The 24,624-nt window shown below is 44.8% G+C and overlaps 1 pseudogene; it reads left to right on the plus strand.

The window, feature by feature from the left end:
• The window catches only part of LOC143927126 (two pore channel protein 2-like), a 41,928-nt pseudogene that overhangs the window by 14,228 nt on the left and 3,076 nt on the right, over window positions 1-24,624 (plus strand).

Consider the following 24,624-nt stretch of genomic DNA (forward strand, 5'->3'; position numbering starts at 1 on the left):
AGGCCACAGGAAAAGGGGAGGACCAGAGAGTGCCCCCCTCCTGAACCGTACCAGGCCACATACCCTCAACATGGGGAGGGTTCTTTGGGGTACCCCCCAAAACACCTTGTCCCCATGTTGATGGGGACAAGGCCCTCTTCCCCACAACCCTTGTCTGGTGGTTGTGGGGGTCTGTGGGCAATGCGCTTATCAGAATCTGGAAGCCCCCTTTAACAAGGGGGCCCCCAGATTCTGCCCCTCCTATGTGAATGGATATTGGGTACATTGTACCCCTACTCATACACCAAAAAAAGGGTCAAACAAGTAAACATGACAGGAGACAGTGTTTGACAAGTCATTTATTTAAAAAAAAGTTTCCAGCAATGTAAATCCATCTTCAATCACCAGCGTGGATGGTCTGAAAAACAAAACAAAACAAAAAACTGAGAAACTCCACCTCTGCAGCCTTTTCAAGATGACAGTTGTTATTAAAGATGAGCCGAACACCCCCCTGTTCGGTTCGCACCAGAACCTGCGAACAGACCTAAACTTCGTGTGAACTTTAGAACCCTATTAAAGTCTATGGGACTCAAACGTTCAAAATCTAAAGTGCTAATTTTAAAGGTTAATATGCAAGTTACTGTCCTAAAAAGAAGGGGGACCCCACCCCCCTCTGATGTAATGTAGGTTTCCGTTACATCAGAGGGGGGTAGGGTCACCCATACCTCATTGGGGAAGCCCTGGCTTCCCTCACTAGCGTCAGAGGGGGCGGGGTCAGGTGACGGATGGCCCGCCTACCTAATATAAGAAACGTCAGATGCTGGGATTCCGCAGTGTCTCTGACAGTGGAGACAGAAGATAGATGCATGGATGGACTGCGCTGGACTGAAAATCACCCGTCGCTGGATCTGATCAGCCATCGCTGGACCCCAGAGAGATGATCATCTGTCGCTGGATAGCAAGAGTGGATTACCACCGCTGGAATCTTTATTTTTTTTTTAATAAAGGAATTTTTCAAAAGTGTGTTTGTCTTATTTAACTATTTTTTACACTTTCTTTGTGAAATGGTAGGGGTACTTTTGTACCCCCTTACCATTTCAAACAGGGGGGGGCAGGATCTGGGGGTCCCCTTGTTAAAGGGGGCTTCCAGATTCTGATAAGCCCGCCGCCTGCAGACCCCCACAACCACCGGCCAGGGTTGTGGGGATGAGGCTCTTATCCCCATCAACATTAGGACATGGTGCTTTGAGGGGTCACAGACCCCCAAAGCATCCTCCCAATGTTGAGGGCATGTGGCCTGGTACAGTTCAGGAAGGGGGGCACTCTCTCGTCCCCCCCTCTTTTCCTGCGGCCTGCCAGGTTGCGTGCTCAGATAAAGGGTCTGGTATGGATTTTTAGGGGGACCCCCACGTCAATTTTTTTTAAACCACGCTTTTTTTTATTTTTTATCAATGACTTTCAATGAGTGTTCTCTGTATTACGGGAGCCAACAATTCATTATAGCCGCAAGTGATTTTAAAAGACTTTTTTTCCTGCAGAAATTACACTTTGTGCAGGGACAGTTCTAAGCACGGGAAACCTGCGCCCCATTCACAGGAATACTATACCCCCCCAGGTATGAAATTTAAAGTAATATTACACTTTTATTGTTTCACTTTATTATTAAATCATCATTATTAAAATCACTGCTCCCGAAAAAACTGCAGTTTTTAAAACTTTTTTGCATTGATCCATGTCCCCTGGGGCAGGACCCAGGTCCCCAAACACTTTTTAGGACAATAACTTATTAGCCTTTAAAATTAGCACTTTAGATTTCTCCCATAGACTTGTACAGGGTGTTCCCCGATTTTCGAATTTGCCGCGAACACCCCAAATTGTTCACTGTTCGCCGAACAGGCAATGTTCGAGTGGAACATGAGTTTGACTCTAATGTGAAGCTCAGCCCTAGTTGTTATATAGCTGAGGGCGGAGCATCCCTAGTTGTTATATAGCTGAGGGCGGAGCCACCCAATGACATTACCGGGTGACTCGCCCCTTCTGAATTTCCCGCGAACACCCCACAATGTTCTAAATTCAGGATAAACTTAGGAACTTAGGCTCGACACAAACATCGGGCTCATCTCTAATCAAGATAGATGCCATGGAAGGACACTGAATCAGACACACAAACACACACACTTCATTTATCAACTTATATCTCCACATTCATGAAGACTCCCTGACACCTTATACTTTAAAACTCTGAGGACGCAAGAAGTAACTCCTCTTTAGGCAGAAACCATCTTGGAAACCACGGCAGGCATTTTAAAACTCTGGTAACCCTCATTTCAAACCAGTAGCCATTTTGGAAAGGGTAATTATGTCGTATTGATTTTTACCTTATATTCATTTGTGTTATCTTAAATATTGATTATTATATACAGTTGGATAACTATTTCTCTCGAGTCAACAACCATCTGATTTTTCTATAATCTTCCATTTTTAATCATAATTTTTATAATTTTCCTTCTATTGACATAGCAAATGTCTAGTTTTATTTCATGTTGTTGATCACTTAATTACTTGCAGTATAGTAACATTTGAATTAGTGAAATACAGACGTTCCGTCTAATTGTCATATTTACTCAGTTAATGATTCTACAGGGAAATTTTATTATTTCTGTGTCATATAAAAAGTTCAACACTTCCATTAGCAGGTGTTTCAATTAATAGTCTTAATTTTATGTAACACAAATAATATTCTTAATTTTATGTAACATTTGTTTCTGTCAACCAATATATATATATAACTGTAGCACTAACCCCGAAGGAGCTACTGGTTTGATTGGGCTTACCGTTACCTTCTTCTCCTTGATTTGTGTCTAGGGGTTTCCCGTGGTAGATGGCCCAGTAACTTTAGAGACTGACGACAGATCCGCATAAAGGAATTTTTATTTGCAAAAAACGTAAAAAACAAACAGTCACTTAAAATAGGGTTCAGAGGGTTAGGAAGGAAGTTTAGGTACTCTTAGTGTCAAAGTCAATGACAAAGGACTTTCTTACTTTGACTAAATCCAGAGAATAGCCATTCACAACTGGATGTGAACTTCACTCAGGTTGGATAGTCCCTCTCTCACAAGGCTTAGCAGCCAACAAGGTGCTTTACTCAGGAACAAGGCTCTGCCACAGACGTTGTTGTAGAACATACAGGAATACGTCTCTGCCACAGATGGTGTTGTAGAACATTCAGGAAACTAAAATTGTAGAACACTCATGTGATACCTGGATCTTTCAACCAGCTTGGCGATACCCACGAGACTGGATTCACTTAGGTACTTCAGCCCCTCCAGGCTCTTGCTAAGAAGCCAACTCGTACATGGCCTTCTTCTGAAGAGTCCTCCCCTGGATAGCTATGAAGTTACTGGGCCTCTCCAACTACCGGAAACGGCACCGGACCACCTTAGGATCCTTCTTTAGCTTCCTTCCTTGGGCTAGCCAACCGAGACAACTAATCATCTGGATCTGCATCCCAGGCCATAGCCTTCCTGGGGGCTGGTCAAGAGGACCAGGACCATGGAGTCAGCACATACTTCTGGACCAGAACCTCGGACCACGTGACATCCACATCTTAAGTACCCTTTCCCAGAAAGCACAGCAAGAGTGACACTCCCACTGGGCAGGCTCCGAGAGAGAGTAAACTTAAAGTGCCCAGCCAGACTGTAGTTCCTTGCCCACCAGAAGAGACAGTGCCCCTTGTGGCCAGGCTGAACATCCTATAGTTCAGTCAGACTGATGATGAGTTCCAAATTTAGAACAATTGTACCCAAACCAAACTGCAGTTCAGGTGTAACCTTAACTTTCAAAAACAGCTCTTCAGGAGCCGGCGCTACATAAATATTTTGCATGACTACATGTCTGGTGAATAAATCTACCGTATATACTCGAGTATAAGCCGAGATTTTCAGCCTCTTTTTTGAGGCTGAAAGTGCCCCCCTCGGCTTATACTCGAGTCATCGCTGTCTGCCCGCTCGATCAGCGTGTCGAGCAGACAGACAGCGGCCATTCTGATTCAAAAGCCGCGCCTCCGGCTCCGCCTTCGCCTGTGATAGGCGGAACACTGAATTTCCCAGCAGCCTGTGTTCCGCCTATCACGGGCATCCGCTCATCCTCGTACTACGGACGAGGATGATACGACGTCCGTGATAGGCGGAACACAGGCTGCTGGGAAATTCAGTGTTCCGCCTATCACAGGCGAAGGAGGAGGCGCGGCTTTTGAATTTTACAATGGCCGCCGACGAAGAGGGCACGGGACGGAGGCAAGGCAAGGCAAGGCACGGCACGGGACGGGACGGGACGGGACGGGACGAAGGCAAGGCACGACACGGGACGGAGGCTCGGGACAAAGGCTCGGGACACAGGTAGGCTGGACACACACACACACACACACACACACACACACACACACACACACACACACACACACACACACGGATGGAGACACACACACACGGATGGATGGATGGATGGAGACACACACACACACAGGGATGGATGGATGGATGGATGGAGACACACACACACAGGGATGGATGGATGGATGGATGGAGACACACACACACAGGGATGGATGGATGGATGGATGGAGACACACACACACACACAGGGATGGATGGATGGATGGATGGAGACACACACACACAGGGATGGATGGATGGATGGACACACACACACACAGGGATGGATGGACGGACACACAGGGATGGACGGACACACAGGGATGGACGGACACACAGGGATGGACGGACACACACACAGGGATGGACAGGCATGTCTCACCCTCGGCTTATACACGAGTCAATAAGTTTGCCAGTTTTTTTGGGGGTAAATTGGGGGCCTCGGCTTATATTCGGGTCGGCCTATACTCGAGTATATACGGTACTATTTTTTCTCATTCATAAATGCCGTGCAGGAAAATGGTCCTCATAAGCGCTACAATAGGGTTATGGTGTGAATGCACCACCGACACCCAAAGAACATTTTTTCCACACCTGTTTGACAGGTGCATATCATTACAATTTTTTACTGCAAGGCCAATTCTTGCTTTCATCAAGAGTACCACTATAGGGTTACAGTGTGAAGGCAACACAGACACCCAAAGAACAATTTTTCCGCACCCATTACAGAAGTAAAAATCCAAAGTCTGTGGTAGAGACACCAGAATTTATCCAAAAAATCTTGTTCCTAGCGCACTACATTGTAGCCTCGTCATATAGACTGGCTCACCAAGCCATCGTTTACAAAATAAAGAAAGCTTGCAGGGAAAATGTCATTTTTTTGTCTTTAAACGTGCTATTATTGCTGTAGCAGCTTCTATACACAGTACAGATGTGCCACTTTACAAGTAGAATAAGGGGACCTCCCAGGCACTATATTGAAAGGAATTTTTCATTTTTATACTTTCGCTTCAAGCATCAATAAATCACTGCTCATTTAAAAATTATGTTTTTTACAGACTTTTTTTTTCATTAATACATGTTTCCCAGGGCAGTATATTGTATGCCATATTACTTGCATATAAGCCTTCAAAATGGGCACGATAGTCGAAGATACTGTATTTTATGCTGTAAGGTATTTGACTTGTTTGATTTCATGGAGTATTTATGTCTAGCAAAGCAATCATTTATTTTCTGTTTCACTAATATAATAGTATCCACGTGGGCATTTGAGTAAATTTATTTTAAAACTGGTTCTACAGGTATAATAACCCTTTATCTTTATTTGATAATCCTGACGTTAGTGACTGAAATACCTCCTTTTGATCATATGTGAACACTGTACACAATTAAGACACAGAAAATAAAAACTCTGGTGTGCGATAATAGCACAAACCTCCTGCCCGCTCTTAGGCCGGGAAAGTTGACACATGTGCTATGCCTGGCACATGTCCTCAATTTGATGGTGCAGCATAGTTTAACCACTTGCTTACTGGACACTTAAACCCCCCTCAGTCCCAGACCAATTTTCAGCTTTCAGTGCTCTCACATTTTGAATGACAATTACTCAGTCATGCAACACTGTAACCAAATTATTTTTTTGTCCTTTTCTTCATACCAATAGAGCTTTCTTTTGGTGGTATTTGATCACCTCTCTGTTTTTTATTTTCTGCGCTATAAATGAAAAAAGACCGAAAATTTTGAAAAAAAATGAATTTTTCTTCGTTTCTGTGACAAAATTTTGCAAATTAGCAATTTTTCTTCATAAATTTTGGCCACAATTTATACTACTACACATCTTTGGTAAAAATAACCCAAATTTTTGCATATTATATGATCTGTGTGAAATTTATAGAGTCTACAAGCTATGGTGCAAATCATAAAGATTTGCAAAAAAAGATCACATCTGATGTACTAAGGCCTATCTCCATTCTTGAGACCCTAACAAGCCAGGAAAGTACAAATGCCCCCCAAATGACCCCTTTTTGGAAAGTAGACATTCCAATGTAATCCTCACAATGTTTATACTCTCGTGCCCCAAATCCAAAAAATGTATAAACACAAGCGCTTAGTAGGCAGCAGTGGAAATCATAAAAAATCTGCAGCTGCTTAAAATTACTATTCATATGAGTAGTATTCTAAAACTGAAAAACTATTATACCATATACCAGAAGAGACAATCTGTGACCACACAGTCACAGCTTACCACTGGTACACTGGCGAGCAGCGCTATATAACAGTGCACCTTTGCTGTAAATACATTAAAATAATAATATGTGTATACATGTGCGAAATTTGTATAACCATCACATATATCATACACTGTGCAATCACATTACGATATTATTATACAATTCGGGTGAGGATATTTTTACTCTCCCCTTTATTACTCTTCTCCCAAGATCAAACGCAATGTCACTACAGGAGGCACTGTACCGATGTCGCCTGTGTGTACAAGCCACAATTCATTCCAGGAGAGTAAAACCACACATTTCGAACGAATAGTCTTTTAGTGTTGGAACAGACTAATCACCGCCACCGTTCTTCTTATCACACCTCCACACGTGGTTTCCACAAACGGGGGGTTCTTAGTGACAGGTGGAAAGACACCCCCTTTTGGTAAAACTCTTACCGGAATATATAGGTCAAATCAGCGCTTCACATATACTCAGCGGGGTCCTCTCTTTACATCATCCTCCCTTAGATCATGGTTGTGACTGTTACTTCAACCGTCCCAATGATTGTAACGTGAATGGAGAATCAAAAAATATATATATAGTGTGATACCGTAAAACACTCCGATTTATTTAAATACAACAAAGAATACACTCACAAACAATAATTCAAAATCAGGCAAATTCAGATTATCACCACAGAATAATCCACTGGATCACCTTCCCCCTGGACTGCATCGGGCATACAACTGAATATGTACCTCTAACCTTCTTTTTGTGGTGCGTCCTTGTATCGTTACCCTGACGCGTTTCGTCCGTTAATGGACATCATCTGAGGACCATTGATGTCCATTAACGGACGAAACGCGTCAGGGTAACGATACAAGGACGCACCACAAAAAGAAGGTTAGAGGTACATATTCAGTTGTATGCCCGATGCAGTCCAGGGGGAAGGTGATCCAGTGGATTATTCTGTGGTGATAATCTGAATTTGCCTGATTTTGAATTATTGTTTGTGAGTGTATTCTTTGTTGTATTTAAATAAATCGGAGTGTTTTACGGTATCACACTATATATATATTTTTTGATTCTCCATTCACGTTACAATCATTGGGACGGTTGAAGTAACAGTCACAACCATGATCTAAGGGAGGATGATGTAAAGAGAGGACCCCGCTGAGTATATGTGAAGCGCTGATTTGACCTATATATTCCGGTAAGAGTTTTACCAAAAGGGGGTGTCTTTCCACCTGTCACTAAGAACCCCCCGTTTGTGGAAACCACGTGTGGAGGTGTGATAAGAAGAACGGTGGCGGTGATTAGTCTGTTCCAACACTAAAAGACTATTCGTTCGAAATGTGTGGTTTTACTCTCCTGGAATGAATTGTGGCTTGTACACACAGGCGACATCGGTACAGTGCCTCCTGTAGTGACATTGCGTTTGATCTTGGGAGAAGAGTAATAAAGGGGAGAGTAAAAATATCCTCACCCGAATTGTATAATAATATCGTAATGTGATTGCACAGTGTATGATATATGTGATGGTTATACAAATTTCGCACATGTATACACATATTATTATTTTAATGTATTTACAGCAAAGGTGCACTGTTATATAGCGCTGCTCGCCAGTGTACCAGTGGTAAGCTGTGACTGTGTGGTCACAGATTGTCTCTTCTGGTATATGGTATAATAGTTTTTCAGACATTCCAATGTATTTAGTAAGAGGCATGGTGAGTTATTTTAACCACTTGCCGACCGCCGCACGACGATATACGTCGGCAGAATGGCACGGGCAGGCATATTGGCGTATATATAAGTCCATGCCTGCCCGCGGGTGGGGGGCCCGATCGGGCCCCCCCCCGGTGCCTGCGGCGGTCGGCATTCGTTCGGGAGAGATCAGGGATGAGGGGACGGCCATTCATTCATGGCCACCCCCTCGCGATCGCTCTCGACGAATGGAAATCCCCCGTGACATCACTTCCTCTCCTGTAATGTAAACACAGGAGAGGAAGTGATGTATTCTCTCCTCCGTGTCGGTATTTTCCGTTCCGACACGGAGGAGAGCGGATCGGTGAGTTGCACCAACACTCTACACACACAGTAGAACATGCCAGGCACACTCACACCCCCCCTTTACCCCCCGATCACCCCCCCAATTACCCCTGCCCCCCAGTCACAGTGACACCAATGTCATTTTTTTTTTTTTTTTTTTTTTTTTTTGCATTGGTGTCATTTGTGACTGTAATAACTGTTAGGGCAGTTAGAGTTAGCCCCCTTTAGTTCTAATGTACCCCCCTAACCCCCCCAATAAAGGTTTAACCCCGTGATCACCCCCCGTCGCCAGTGTCACTAAGGCTGGGTTCACATTGCAGCGGTTTATGAGAACGAATGTGATTCGCACCGCACTGCAGTGCAAATCACATCCGATCTCTGTGCGATTCGAGTTCAGCCATTCGCCGCACCCGCCGCACCCGCCACACCCGCCGCACCCGCCGCAAATTCGCACGGGACCCTTTTTTTGGCCCGCAGCAGAATCGGATCGCATGGGTGTTCACACCATGCGATCCGAGTTTGCAGATCGCACTGCGATATGCGAACTGATCTGGGGGTGTCAGTAACATTTCACTGACACTCCCAGCAGTTCGCATAGGGCAGTGTGAACTGCCGCCGGGAGGCATGCGATGCGGGAACCCGCCGCGGATTCGCGGCGTTTCCGCATCGCTCCAGTGTGAACCCAGCCTAATAAGCGATCATTTTTCTGATCGCCGTATTAGTGTCACAGGTGACGCTAGTTAGGCAGGTAGGTATTTAGGTTCGCCGCAGCTTTTTATAGCGCCAGGGACCCCCATATACTACCGCATAAAGCCCCCTGATTGCCCCCTAGTTAACCCTTTCACCAGTGATCACCATATAACTGTTACAGGTGACGCTGGTTGGTTAGTTATTTTTTTATAGTTTCAGGGCACCCGCCATTTATTACCTAATAAAGGTTTAACCCCCTGATCACCCGGCGGGTGTCATTTGTGACTAATAACTGTTAGGGCAGTTAGGGTTAGCCCCCTTTAGTTCTAAGGTACCCCCCTAACCCCCCCAATAAAGGTTTAACCCCGTGATCACCCCCCGTCGCCAGTGTCACTAAGGCTGGGTTCAGATTGCAGCGGTTTGAGAACGGATGTGATTCGCACCGCACTGCAGTGCAAATCACATCCGATCTCTGTGCGATTCGAGTTCAGCCATTCGCCGCACCCGCCACACCCGCCGCACCCGCCGCAAATTCGCACGGGACCCTTTTTTTGGCCCGCAGCAGAATCGGATCGCATGGGTGTTCACACCATGCGATCCGAGTTTTCAGATCGCACTGCGATATGCGAACTGATCTGGGGGTGTCAGTAACATTTCACTGACACTCCCAGCAGTTCGCATAGGGCAGTGTGAACTGCCGCCGGGAGGCATGCGATGCGGGAACCCGCCGCGCATTCGTGGCGTTCCCGCATCGCTCCAGTGTGAACCCAGCCTAATAAGCGATCGTTTTTCTGATCGCTGTATTAGTGTCACAGGTGACGCTAGTTAGGCAAGTAGGTATTTAGGTTCGCCGCAGCTTTTTATAGCGCCAGGGACCCCCATATACTACCGCATAAAGCCCCCTGATTGCCCCCTAGTTAACCCTTTCACCAGTGATCACCATATAACTGTTACAGGTGACGCTGGTTGGTTAGTTATTTTTTTATAGTTTCAGGGCACCCGCCATTTATTACCTAGTCTCACTAGTGTACCCCTAAATTTAGGGGTGTCTACTTTCCAAAATGGGGTCATTTGGGGGGGGTTTGTGCCATCTTGGCATTTTATGGCCTTCAAAACTGTAACGCCCTTAGAAAGCCTGAAGGCGGTGCTTGGTTTTCGGGGCCCCGTACGCGGCTAGGCTCCCAAAAAGTCCCACATATGTGGTATCCCCGTACTCAGGAGAAGCAGCAGAATTTATTTTGGGGTGTCATTTCACATATGCCCATGGCATGCGTGAGCAATATATCATTTAGTGACAACTTTGTGAAAAAAAAAAAAAAAAAAAAAAAGTTTGTAATTTTCCCGCAACTTGTGGCAAAATATAAAATATTCCATGGACTCAACATGCCTCTCAGCAAATAGCTTGGGGTGTCTACTTTCTAAAATGGGGTCATTTGTGGGGGTTTTGTGCCATCTTGGCATTTTATGGCCTTCAAAACTGTAATAGGTAGTGAGGAGTGAAGTCAAATATTTACGCCCTTAGAAAGCCTGAAGGCGGTGCTTGGTTTTCGGGGCCCCGTACGCGGCTAGGCTCCCAAAAAGTCCCACATATGTGGTATCCCCGTACTCAGGAGAAGCAGCAGAATTTATTTTGGGGTGTCATTTCACATATGCCCATGGCATGTGTGAGCAATATATCATTTAGTGACAACTTTGTGAAAAAAAAAAAAAAAAAAAAAAAGTTTGTAATTTTCCCGCAACTTGTGGCAAAATATAAAATATTCCATGAACTCAACATGCCTCTCAGCAAATAGCTTGGGGTGTCTACTTTCTAAAATGGGGTCATTTGTGGGGGTTTTGTGCCATCTTGGCATTTTATGGCCTTCAAAACTGTAATAGGTAGTGAGAAGTGAACTCAAAAATTTACGCCCTTAGAAAGCCTGAAGGCGGTGCTTGGTTTTCGGGGCCCCGTACGCGGCTAGGCTCCCAAAAAGTCCCACATATGTGGTATCCCCGTACTCAGGAGAAGCAGCAGAATTTATTTTGGGGTGTCATTTCACATACGCCCATAGCATGTGTGAGCAATATATCATTTAGTGACAACTTTGTGTAAAAAAAAAAAAAAAATTTTTTTTTTGTCATTATTCAATCGCTTGAGGCAAAAAAATAAAATATTCAATGGGCTCAACATGCCTCTTATCAATTTCCTTAGGGGGTCTACTTTCCAAAATGGGGTCATTTGGGGGGGTTTTGTACTGCCCTGCCATTTTAGCACCTCAAGAAATGAGATAGGCAGTCGTAAACTAAAAGCTGCGTAAATTCCAGAAAACGTACCTTAGTTTGTAGATGTGACAACTTTTGCGCAAACCAATAAATATACAATTATTGACTTTTTTTTTACCAAAGACATGTGGCTGAATACATTTTGGCCTAAATGTATGACTAAAATTGAGTTTATTGGATTTTTCTAATAACAAAAAGTAGAAAATATCATTTTTTTTCAAAATTTGCGGTCTTTTTACGTTTATATCGCAAAAAATAAAAATCGCAGAGGCAATCAAATACCATCAAAAGAAAGCTCTATTTGTGGGAAGAAAAGGACGCAAATTTTGTTTGGGTACAACATTGCATGACCGCGCAATTACCAGTTAAAGCAGCGCAGTGCCAAAGTGTAAAAAGACCTCTGGTCATTTACCAGCAAAATGGTCCGGTCTTAAAGTGGTTAAGTTGTCATTTTTTCCCACAATTCTTTGCAAAATTACGATTTTTTTTTTTTCACAAAATTTTCATTGTAATAGCTTATTTCTCCCACACGGAATGTGCATACCACAAATAACACCCCAAAATACATACTCCTACTCCTCCTGAGTATAACGATACCACATGTGTGAGACTTTTACACAGCCTGACCACATACAGAGGCCTAATTTTGAAGTAGCACCTTCAGGCATTCTAGGAGCATAAATTACACATTTCATTTTTCAACCACCTATTACAGTTTTGAAGGCCCTGGAACACCAGGGCAATGGAAACGTCCAGAAAATGACCCAATTTTGGAAAGCTAACATCCCAACGTATAATCTATGAGGCATAATGAGTCTTTTCAATGGTTCATTTTTTTCCAGAAGTTTTCGGAAAATGTGGAAAAAAATGAAAACGCATTTTTTTTTACACAAAGTTGTCCGTTTATAAGATATTTCCAACACATAGCATTTACATAGCAAAAATAGCACCCCAAAATACATTCTCCTACTCCTCCTGAGTATAACGATACCACATGTGTGAGAGTTTTACACAGCCTGACCACATACAGAGGCTTGAAGTAGCACCTTCAGGCATTCTAGGAGCATAAATTACACATTTCATTTCTCAACCACCTATTACAGTTTTGAAGGCCCTGGAACACCTGGGCAATGGAAACGTCCAGAAAATGACCCCATTTTGGAAAGCTAACACCCCAACGTAAAATCTATGAGGCATAATGAGTCTTTTCAATGGTTCATTTTTTTCCAGAAGTTTTCGGAAAATGTGGAAAAAAATGAAAACGCATTTTTTTTACACAATGTTGTCCGTTTATAAGATATTTCCAACACATAGCATTTACATAGCAAAAATAGCACCCCAAAATACATTCTCCTACTCCTCCTGAGTATAACGATACCACATGTGTGAGACTTTTACACAGCCTGACCACATACAGAGGCCTAATTTTGAAGTAGCACCTTTAGGCATTCTAGGAGCATAAATTACACATTTCATTTCTCAACCACATATTACAGTTTTGAAGGCCCTGGAACACCAGGGCAATGGAAACGTCCAGAAAATGACCCCATTTTGGAAAGCTAACACCCCAACGTATAATCTATGAGGCATAATGAGTCTTTTCAATGGTTCATTTTTTTCCAGAAGTTTTTGGAAAATGTGGAAAAAAATGAAAACACATTTTTTTTTTACACAAAGTTGTCCGTTTATAAGATATTTCCAACGCATAGCATTTACATAGCAAAAATAACACCCCAAAATACATTCTACTACTCCTCCTGAGTATGGCAATACCACATGTGTGAGACGTTTACACAGCCTGGCCACATGCAGAGGTGCAACATGCAAGAAACACCGTCGGCGTTCCAGGGACACATAGCCTGCACATACCAAGAATTACACCCCCAAATACATTATGCTGAGCAAAGGGTAAAGAAAAGATTACCTGTGGTTTTAGAAGCGCAGTTGTCCACAGGAGGATATCACTGGTCCAGGCAGCAGGCAGGGACTTGGTCAGCAACAGCGAACACAGTTTTTCAGGCAGCAGGCAGGGATACTGTCCATATTACAGTCCAGGGTCAGTGCAGAGATGTCAGCAGTGCCAAAAATATTGGTCCTGGTAGTAGGCAGGTCCTTGTGGTGTGGTCAGTGCGGCATGATGGCAGTAAGTCCTACAGGCAGCAGACAGAAGTAGAGCCTCATTCAGGACAGAATGGGGATAGGGGTAGAGGCTTCTCCCTCCCAAATCTCTTTGAAGCCTCCGAGTCTCCAGACCCTAATCTAGGAATAATAAAACAAAGAAAATTGTTTTCTTCTTCCAGAAAAACTATACTGGAGCCCCTCACATATGTGAGACCCCGTGTTGAATCCCACTAGTCCAGTTGCAGAATACAAGATCAGTCCAAGAGGCAGGCAAATATCGTGGTCAAACAGTCCAAGGTCAGTTCCAGATCAGGCAGAGATATGTACAGAATCGTTAGACAGAAGCATGGTCGAATAACAGTCCAGGGTCAGTTCCAGATCAGGCAGAGGTATGTACAGAATCGTTAGGCAGAAGCATGGTCGAATAACAGTCCAGGGTCATAATTTGGATCATTTAGTGGAAGGCACTGGGAATTGTCACTGAAATGTAAGAACCTCAGGATGATCTGATACCTGCTTCTGGGCATTACTGCGGAGAAGAGCGGTGAGTGGTGGAGGGGGTGGGTTGACCAGTAGGTACGTAATTGATTTTTTTTGTTGAGTCCCATATTAAATGTGAGGCCTAAAAAAACCTTGAACTCCTCCATCGTTAGGTCTCTCCATTCGTAGGGACGGGCATAATAAGAGGTCGGATTTTGCAAAATAAATTGTTGTGCATACAAGTTGCACTGGGCCACAATTGACGACAACATATCCTCCGTAAAAATTAAATTAAAAAAATCTATTGGGGTAAAGTTCTCTGTGTCTACCTGGACTCCTGGCTGGGCGGTGAAAGGGGGAACATTGGCCTCTCCTGAATTAGGAGGAAGCCACAAGGGGTTCTGAAGGGCATAGGGAAGGCCGGCATGGCTCCTAACCCTTTGGGGCTGAGATGACACCCCACTGGTACTTGGCCTTTCTTGCCGGGGCACTGCGGTGCTGGTGGACGGCACTGCGGTGCTGGTGGACGGCACTGCGGTGCTGGTGGACGGCACTTCGGTGCTGGTGGACGGCACTGCCTCACTAGAACGCCTTTGTTTGATGGGCCGGATATCTTCCTCCTCGGATTCAGTCAGTGTTTCACTGCTGAGGACTGGCTCATAATTTACGTCGGCTTCAGAATCCGAATCTGAAAAGGAATCTGAAGAGGAGAGCTCCCCGTTGCTCTCGTCGGCCGTGGAAATAATTTGGTACGCCTCCTCAGCGGAAAAGACACGTTTAGCCATGGTAGCACTGATGGGCACTGATGAGGTGGCACAGATGTGCACTGATTATACAGATGGGCGCTTTTGAGGTGGCACAGATGGGCGCTTTTGAGGTGGCACAGATGGGTGCTTTTGAGGTGGCACAAATGGACACTGATGGGTCGGCACAGATGTGCACTGATTTATTGCACAGATGTGCAGATTTATTGCACGGATGTGCACTGATGAGGCGGCAGATGGGCACTGCTGAGTCGGCACAGATGGGCACTGCTGAGTCGGCACAGATGGGCACTGCTGAGTCGGCAGATGGGCACTGATGGGTCGGCACAGATGTGCACTGATTTATTGCACAGATGTGCAGATTTATTGCAGATGTGCACTAATGAGGCAGCAGATGGGCACTGCTGAGGCGGCACAGAGGGGCACTGCTGAGGCGGCACAGATGGGCACTGCTGAAGTGGCACAGATGGGCACTGCTGAGGCGGCACAGATGGGCACAGATTGGTACAGATGGGCACCGATTGGCACTGGCGGGCACTGGTGGGCACTGGCGGGCACTGGCGGTGCACAGATGGGCACTGGCGGGCAATGATGGTGCACAGATGGGGCACTGGCGGTGCACAGGTGGGCACTGGCGGTGCACAGGTGGGCACAGGTGGGCACTGGCGGTGCACAGGTGGGCACAGGTGGACACAGGTGGGGTAGAGATGGGCACTGGTGGGGTAGATCTGGGCACTGGCGGGGTAGATCTGGGCACTGGCAGGGTAGATCTGAGCACTGGTAGGGTAGATCTGGGCACAGATGGCAGAAACACCTTTTTTTTATTCACTTACAGTATCTCTCTCCTCAAACGCTATCGCTGTGTGAGGAGACAGATTCGGCAATGGGTGATGATCTCATTTGTTTACATTTGAGATCATCACCCATTGGAGGCGGCGATCGCGCTGTAAACGGCCGCTGTGATTGGCCGTTTACAGCGATCTGTGATTGGCCAACACAGATTTTCCCCGATGCGCGCTCCCGGGAGCGCGCGGGGAGCTCTTAAAGGGGACGACGTCAATAGACGTAGTCCCGGAAATTGAGATCCGCGCTGTAGCCGTCATTTGACTATAGCGCGGATCTCAAGTGGTTAAATAGGTACCCATGTTTGAAAGATCTGCTAAAGCAGGCCAGAATAGTCTGCAGCCATTTCAGGTGGTCATACACAGCCAGTGCTTGGGCCGTCAATGAGTACCTGTTATGGACAGGGCACTCGAGGCATAGCAGCGGGAGGAAGAGGAGGACTTCCTTTCCTCTCAAGGCCCGCTTTATGCAGACACCATTCTTCCAATAAAAAAAGGAAAAAACTAACAAGTTAGTTAAGCCACGCTCTCTTACAAAGTGCAAGTGCATAAACAACAAAATGGTTAACACAACAGAACTAATAAAAAAATTGCAAACACCATAAGTGCTTAATAAACTAAAGTCCAAAATATAAATGTTGATGTGTTCAAATAAAATATTGTCCAAGCTTGACAGACAAAATCTGAATGCTTTTTGGATAAGGTCTTCCTAATATTCAACGATCATCACATGGGCTAATCTTCCACCACCAACACTGGTCACACAGTCTACTCACCAGAAAGTAGTGACTCTCATTACAAGAGTCAAATATGCTTATATGGAAAATGCTGATTGGACTCTCACTGCTGTGGTTTGATCCAAATGTTGTGGAGATAGAAAATGCTGTGACCTGCCTGGACACTGGGTGGACTTGTTTAAATCCTCGATGCGGGATTGAACATTAGACCATCAATACCATAGATTTAGAGAAAAAAGGAATGTTCCCATAGTGAAGTATGTCAAAAATATCAAAAATCTATAAAAAAAAATCATAATACAAGCGATCGTAGTACACCGATCGTAATAAAAACAAGTGAAGAAACCTCATACATTCATGCAGACAGTCTTTAACAAACACGGACGCTGCTGAAGTTCAGCCACGCAGCTAAGGCGTAAGTAACAAGTTACATTTGATATACCCTACTGGTTTCTTCAGTATGCTCTGACGTCATCAGGGGTGACGTCTGATGTATGTAATGTATGGCGGTTGCCTATTCTCTTGCCTTTCATCCACATGCAGGCACCGGAAGATGAACTTTAGAATGACGTGTATTAGGCGGTTTCTTTAAATGACATGAAACTCTGAGATCAGGGATTGTATGGCTTTAAAAAAAAAAAAAAAGGTAACGTTATGCTCTTATTTCTGTTGTTTTTAATGCCTTTTTATTTAAAAGTGTTACTAAACCTAGTACCCTACATTCACTATATCTGGTGTCCCACAATACACAGATAATGGAAATGCAATTTGTTTAGTAAATATAAACTGCTAAATACCTTTTTTCCTCATCAACAGTGTCTAGCAGTTTCATGACATCTATTAGTGTCCAGCAGAGCACTGGTGAAAGCTTATAGCAGAAGTTTTATTTTCCTATGACTGTCCTATGAGACTGCAGGACCCCGGTCCCTCTGTCTGAGCAGTGCTGATCAGCCCTGTGCTGATTACATGCACTCTCCCAAGAAAAAAAAAAAAAACTCTAGCAATACACACCAAACTGAGCATGTGCAGCTTGCCCCCAAGGCTCTGTTCTGTCAGGAGATAGATTGGGGACAGTGGAAGAAGTGGAGAATCAGAGAAGATAGGATCAAACAGCCTTTTTACACAATGCAGTGGAATAAGCCCTTAGGTTCCACAGTGAGTATGACAAGCATAATTTACTGAATATACAGACTGATCTAAGGCCGCGTACACACGGGCGGATTGTCTGCCCAACTAAGTTCGGCAGACAATCCGACAGACAGTCCGTTCAAAATTTGCATGAACGGACTTGACCACACACGATGAGCAGACAGTCCGCTGAAAGCGTGCGTGATGACGTGTACAGCACGTACGACGGGACTAGAAAAACGACGTCCTATACACTGCAATGCAACCTTCGGCCGTGTAAACCCTTTCTGAGCATGCGCCATACTTAGTCCGTCCAACTTGCCTACACACGAGCGGACTGTCCGCTAAAACCAAGTTTGGACGGACAAAACCAAGTTTGAACGGACTGTCTTACGGAAATTCCGTAAGACTTTGTTCGTCAGACTGTCCGCTGAAAAAGTCAGCTGAAGCCCACACACGAGCGGATTGTCCGCTGAAACACTGTTCAGCGGACTAAGTTGGACAGACAATCCGCCCGTGTGTACGCGGCCTTAGGCCGTGTACACACGGGCGGACTGTTCGCCCAACTTAGTCCGCTGAACAGTGTTTCAGCGGACAGTCCGCTTGTGTGTGGGCTTCAGCGGACTGTTTCAGCGGACAGTCTGACGAACAAAGTCTTACGGAATTTCCGTAAGACAGTCCGTTCAAACTTGGTTTTGTCCGTCCAAACTTGGTTTCAGCGGACAGTCCGCTCGTGTGTAGGCAAGTTGGACGGACTAAGTATGGCGCATGCTCAGAAAGGGTTTACACGGCCGAAGGTTGCATTGCAGTGTATAGGACGTTGTTTTTCTAATCCCGTCGTACGTGCTGTACACGTCATCACGCACGTTTTCAGCGGACTGTTCGTTCATCGTGTGTGGTCAAGTCCGTTCATGCTAATTTTGAACGGACTGTTTGTCGGATTGTTTGACGAACTTAGTTGGGCGAACAGTCCGCCCGTGTGTACGCGGCCTTACTGTTGTGGGTTTAGTAACACTTTAAATGAGCATTACTTTAGCAGAATGAAGTTTCACAGCAATAAATGTGCTTATAGGTGTGCGGACAAGCCTCTACACAGATATTTGTATGTAGCGCTACCTAATCAGGAGCTGCTGAATTGTGGGTTCCACTTTGCCTGCACAGCTAGGCAACAAACATTTTCAGCAGGCATGCATAGTCAAAGAACCAGTTCCAGGGCTTTGTTTTTTTATTTATTTATTGGGTGTAAATAACTTAGATGGGGATAGGGTGGCTATGGGATGCCCAGAACTTGGTCAATGTAGAACTTTAAGGACAACATGAGTGATCACAGACTTCTAGCAAAGATCCAAGACTGTACTCCCTCCGGAATAACTGTACATCCTGGCTAGCCACAAGTGGCAACTTGATAGTCTTTCCTGCATAATGCCAGTGCGTCTGGCTCCAACTGAGGATTCCCCAAGCTAGAATGGAGGATAACAGTATGGTGTCCCTCTGTAAACTATATGAATATTTCATTTGGCTGCAATCTCCTGTGTAGGCATTGGGGGTGAAAAGTGTAGAGGTTACTCACTCAGTCCCTTTTAATCCTGTAGCATAGATGGTGACTTCTGCCTAGGCCTCCTGCTGTTCAAGCCCCACTTGCTTGCCAGGGTGTCTCAACCAATCGAGATGACCAGCACAGTGGTCCCCTCCAGGCCTCTGGATATTGGATTCTCGCCCCACATGGCCAGGCTCCTGAGCATTTTTTGTCCAACTCTCTACCTTCTAGGTCATCCTTACCCAGGGATTGGTAGAGCTTCCATGAATATTCAAGCTTCTATCTCCATCCCTCCGCCCACTAAGCTCTGGAACTTTCTGGAAACTTTGAGAAGCCAAGGGGAGGCGACAGACACTCAGTCCTCAAGGCCTTCCAGCTGAATAAAAAATAAAAGGTACTCTAAATGATTTTAAATGCAGGTCCCTGTAAAAGAAGTTGCCTCTTTTTGACTACTATTAGGGATAAGCTCAAAGTTTAGTCTAAACACATATTTAGACCAAAAGTTGGCTGTTCAGGAGTTCATATGAATGTCAGACTTTTTACTAGTTCGTCAGGAGATGGACATCATATAGACAGTGCCATCTTTAATATTGATTGGACCCTGGGCAAACATTTTCTTGCCCCCCCCCCCCCCAATCAAATCCACCCTCCACCTGCTCTGAGACATACAATAAATAGCAGCTAGACTTAAAATCAGTTTACTGTATCAGATCAGGCAGCAATTGCGACTGGTTGCCAACTGTTACAGCATGTCATTACTGCTTACTGACTGGTTGCTAGAGGTTACAAAAATAATTTCTGCTTGTTAATTGGTTGATAGAGATGTACTGTACAGTAATACTCGTGGCTACAATGAATTGTCGGTACGCAATACACACAAAAGTTCATTGATAAAAACAGCAAAAATGCGTGGGGTCCCCCTAAATTCCATACCAGGCCCTTCAGGTCTCGTATGGATATTAAGGGGAACCCCGCTCCAAAATAAAAAAAAAATACCGTGCGGGTCCCCCTCAAAATCCATACCAGACCCTTCAGGTCTGGTATGGATTTTAAGGGGAACCCCGAACCAAAAAAAAAAAAACCTGGCAGGCCGTAGGAAAAGAGGAGGATGAGAGAGTGCCCCCCCTCCTGAACCGTACTAGGCCACATGCCCTCAACATTGGGAGGGTGCTTTGAGGTAGTCCCTCAAAGCACCTTGTCCCCATGTTGATGGGGAGAAAGGCCTCATCCCCAAAACCCTTGCTCTGTGGTTGTGGGGGTCTAACAAGGGGACTCCCAGATCCCGGTCCCCCCTGTGTGAATTGGTAATGGGGTGCAAATGTACCCCTACCATTTCACAAAAGAAAGTGACAAAAAGGTTAAAAAAGACAAGAGATGGTTTTGACAAGTCCTTTATTAAATTCTTCTTCTTTTTTCTGGTCTTCCTTCCCTGTTCTTTTTGTTCCTCCAACTTCTTCTTCTTCATCTTCTTCTTAATCTTCTTCTTCCTCCACTCTTCTCCTTCTGCATCTTGCTCTGGCTTCTTCTCCGCGCCATCTGAAAACTCCGCCTCTGTGGGAGTCTTCAGCCGTGTGACGCTTCGATTCTTCTGACACTTCTTAAATAACGGATGGCGGGGCCACTCAGTGACCCCGCCCTCCACTGACGCACAGGGACTTCCCTATGGCTTTGCCTGTGTTGTCAGAGGGGTGACCCCGCCCCCCTCTGACAACACGGGTGTAGGGTGTATCAGGTGCAGGAGTAAAAAAAAGGCTTAAAAAATAAACAATAAAAATGAGAAATTCCTTTTACTATAGTGTATGGGGTATGGGGGGGGGGGGTCCCCTTAGTCTGCCTGTAAAGTGGGGCATCTGTACCATGCATAAACCATGCTGTGGCAAAACTGACATTTATAAGGAAAAAAAATGCAATACCATTGCCAGCAATACAACAATGTTTAAAAGAAATGGCGTGGGGGTCCCCCCCTAATCCATACCAGGCTCTTTGGGTCTGGTATGGATTTTAAGGGGAACCCTTCCCCAAAATGTAAAAAAAAACTGAGTGTGCAAGCACCCCCCCCCCCCCTCCTGAACCATACCAGACCACATGCCCTCAACATGGGGGGGGGGGGGGTTGATGGGGACAAGGGCCTTTTCCTGAGAACCCTGGGAAGTGGTTGTGGAGATCTGCAGGCAGGGGGCTGACAACACGGGTGTAGGGTGTATCAGGTGTAGGAGTAAAAAAAAAGGCTTAAAAAATAAACAATAAAAATGAGAAATTCCTTTTACTATAGTGTATGGGGTATGGGGGGGTCCCCTTAGTCTGCCTGTAAAGTGGGGCATCTGTACCATGCATAAACCATGCTGTGGCAAAACTGACATTTATAAGGAAAAAAAATGCAATACCATTGCCAGCAATACAACAATGTTTAAAAGAAATGGCGTGGGGGTCCCCCCCTAATCCATACCAGGCTCTTTAGGTCTGGTATGGATTTTAAGGGGAACCCTTCCCCAAAATGTAAAAAAAAACTGAGTGGGCAAGCACCCCCCCCTCCTGAACCATACCAGGCCACATGCCCTCAACATGGGGGGGGGGGGTGTTGATGAGGACAAGGGCCTTTTCCTGAGAACCCTGGGAAGTGGTTGTGGAGATCTGCAGGCAGGGGGCTTATCGAAATCTGGAAGCCCCCTTATTAGATCTCGCTCCCCCATGTGGATGATTAGGGGTATGCCCCTACCCATTCACCAAAAAAGTTTAAAAAGGAATAAAAGCACATACAGTTTTTGACAATGCCTTTATTAAAAATAAAAAAACAATTTGATCGTTTAAATTCCGATCATGTGTAGACAATTCCGACGCACAAAGTACCACGCATGCTCAGAATAAATTACGAGACAAAAGCTATTGGCTACTGCCCTCTTTATAGTCCTGTCATACGTGTAGTACACCACCTTGTTCTGAACAATCGGATTTTCTGAAAACTTTGTGCGATCGTGTGTATGCAAGACAAATTTGGGCCAAAATCCATCGGAAAAAATCAGACGGATTTCCTCGTCGGAATGTCCGACAGTGTGTACAGTACTGTAAATTAGTTTTTTATGTATTATTAAATCTTTATTTTCCACCATTTTACTCATCTTTGTCATCTTGAGCTTCATTTAAAGTCCCACTCCTTTTTGCATCACCGCCGCCTTCTGCCGTGGTGAAGCTTTTTTCAGTGTGTACAGGGCATTAGACTAGTGGAACAAAGCTTTGCCCAATCAGGGCTTGGCACACACTGTGCAGCACACATCCTGACAAACTTCCTGCAAATGCAGGTGTTCACTGAAGGGGAGGACAGGCAATGTTCGGGCTAAACTTTTGCTTGGCTCCAATTGTTCGCACAATTCTACCAACTACTTGCCTTTCTGGTCAAGCTGGTACAGTATTTCACAAAAGTCAGTACACCCCTCTCAATTTTGTAAATATTTTATTCTATCTGTCCATGTGACAACACTGACAAAATGACACTTTGCTACAATGTAAAGTAGTGAGTATACAGTTTCATAACAGTGTCAATTTGCTATCCCCTCAAAATAACTCAATACACAGCCATTAATGTCTAAACAAAAGTGAGTACATCCCTAAATGAAAATGTCCAAATTGGCCCCGATTAGCCATTTTCCCTCAACGGTGTCATGTAACTCATTAGTGTTACAAGGTCTCAGGTGTGAATGGGGAGCAGGTGTGTTAAATTTGGTGTTATCGCCTTCACTTTCTCATACTGGTCACTGGAAGTTCAACATGGCACCTCATGGCAAATAACGCTCTGATGATCTGAAAAAAAGAATTGTTGCTCTACATAAAGATGGCCTGGGCTATAAGAAGATTGCAAAAACCCTAAAAGCGAGCTGCAACACGGTGGCCAAGACCATACAGCAGTTTAACAGGACAGGTTACACTCAGAACAGTTGAGTACATTTGCTCAGCGTCATATTCAGAGGTTGTCTTTCAGAAATAGACATATGAGTGCTGCCAGCATTGCTGCAGAGATTGAAGGGGTGGGGGGTCAGCCTGTCAGTGCTCAGACCATACCCCACACACTGTATCAAATTGGTCTGCATGGCTGTCATCCCAGAAGGAAGCCGCTTCTAAAGATGATGCACAAGAAAGCCTGCAAACAGTTTGCTGAAGACAAGCAGACTAAGGATATCGATTACTGGAACCATGTCCTGTGGTCTTAGACCGAGATAAACTTATTTGGTTTAGATGGTGTCAAGCGTGTGTGGGGGCAACCAGATGAGGAATACAAAGACAAGTGTGTCTTGCCTACAGTCAAGCATGGTGTGGGGCTGCATTAGTGCTGCCAGCACTGGTGAGCTACAGTTCATTGAGGGAACCATGAATGCCGACATGTACTGTGACATACTGAGGCAGAGCATGATCCCTTCCCTTCGGAAACTGGGCCACAGGGCAGTATTCCAACATGATAACAAAGTCAAACACACCTCCAAGACGAACACTGCCTTGCTAAAGAAGCTGAGGGTAAAGGTGATGGACCGGCCAAGCATGTCTCCAGACCTGATCTCTATCGTGCATCTGTGGGGCATCCTCAAACGGAAGGTGGAGGAGTGCAAGGTCTCTAACATGCACCAGCTCTGTGATGTCATCATGGAGGAGTGGAAGAGGACTCCAGTGGCAACCCTTAAATCTCTGGTGAACTCCATGCAAGGCAGTGCTGCAAAATAATGGTGGCCACACAAAATATTGACACTTTGGGCCCAATTTGGACATTTTCACTTAGGGGTGTACTCACTTTTGTTGCCAGTGGTTTAGACATTAATGACTGTGTGTTGAGTTATTTTGAGGGGGTAGAAAATTGACACTGTTATACAAGCTGTACACTCACTACTTTACATTGTAGCAAATTGTCATTTCTTCATTGTTGTCACATGAAAAGATATAATAAAATATCTACAAAAATGTAAGAGGTGTACTCACTTTTATGAGATACTGTACCTGAACCTATCACTATACCTATTATTTATGATCAAACCCATGTCTTTCAAACATCCACCTACCAAATTATGGAATATTTTCTCCAATTGTATGAAAAAGTATATGCGTCACAGACACATTATGACCTTTCTGATCATGTGGCTAACCTGTTTTCAGATGATCTATCCAACCTTACTCTAGAACAAAAGAAATTCCTTGATGCCTCAATTACTATTGGGGAAACCGAACAGACTCTATCCATTTTTAAACAGAAGATTTTGTATTCAGATTCCTTAGTGAATAGCATTTAACTTCTACAGACTAATTAATCCTGTGTTTACTGACATTATATAACTAAGCTACCACCACCATCTATGCAGGAAGCCTTTACAGTATCAATTCTGAAAAACACATTCAATGCTTTGTG

The sequence above is a fragment of the Lithobates pipiens genome, unplaced genomic scaffold, assembly GCF_037356315.1.
Source record: "Lithobates pipiens isolate NorthernLeopardFrog02 unplaced genomic scaffold, aLitPip1_a1.2 Scaffold_23, whole genome shotgun sequence".
Taxonomy (NCBI): Eukaryota; Metazoa; Chordata; class Amphibia; order Anura; family Ranidae; genus Lithobates; species Lithobates pipiens.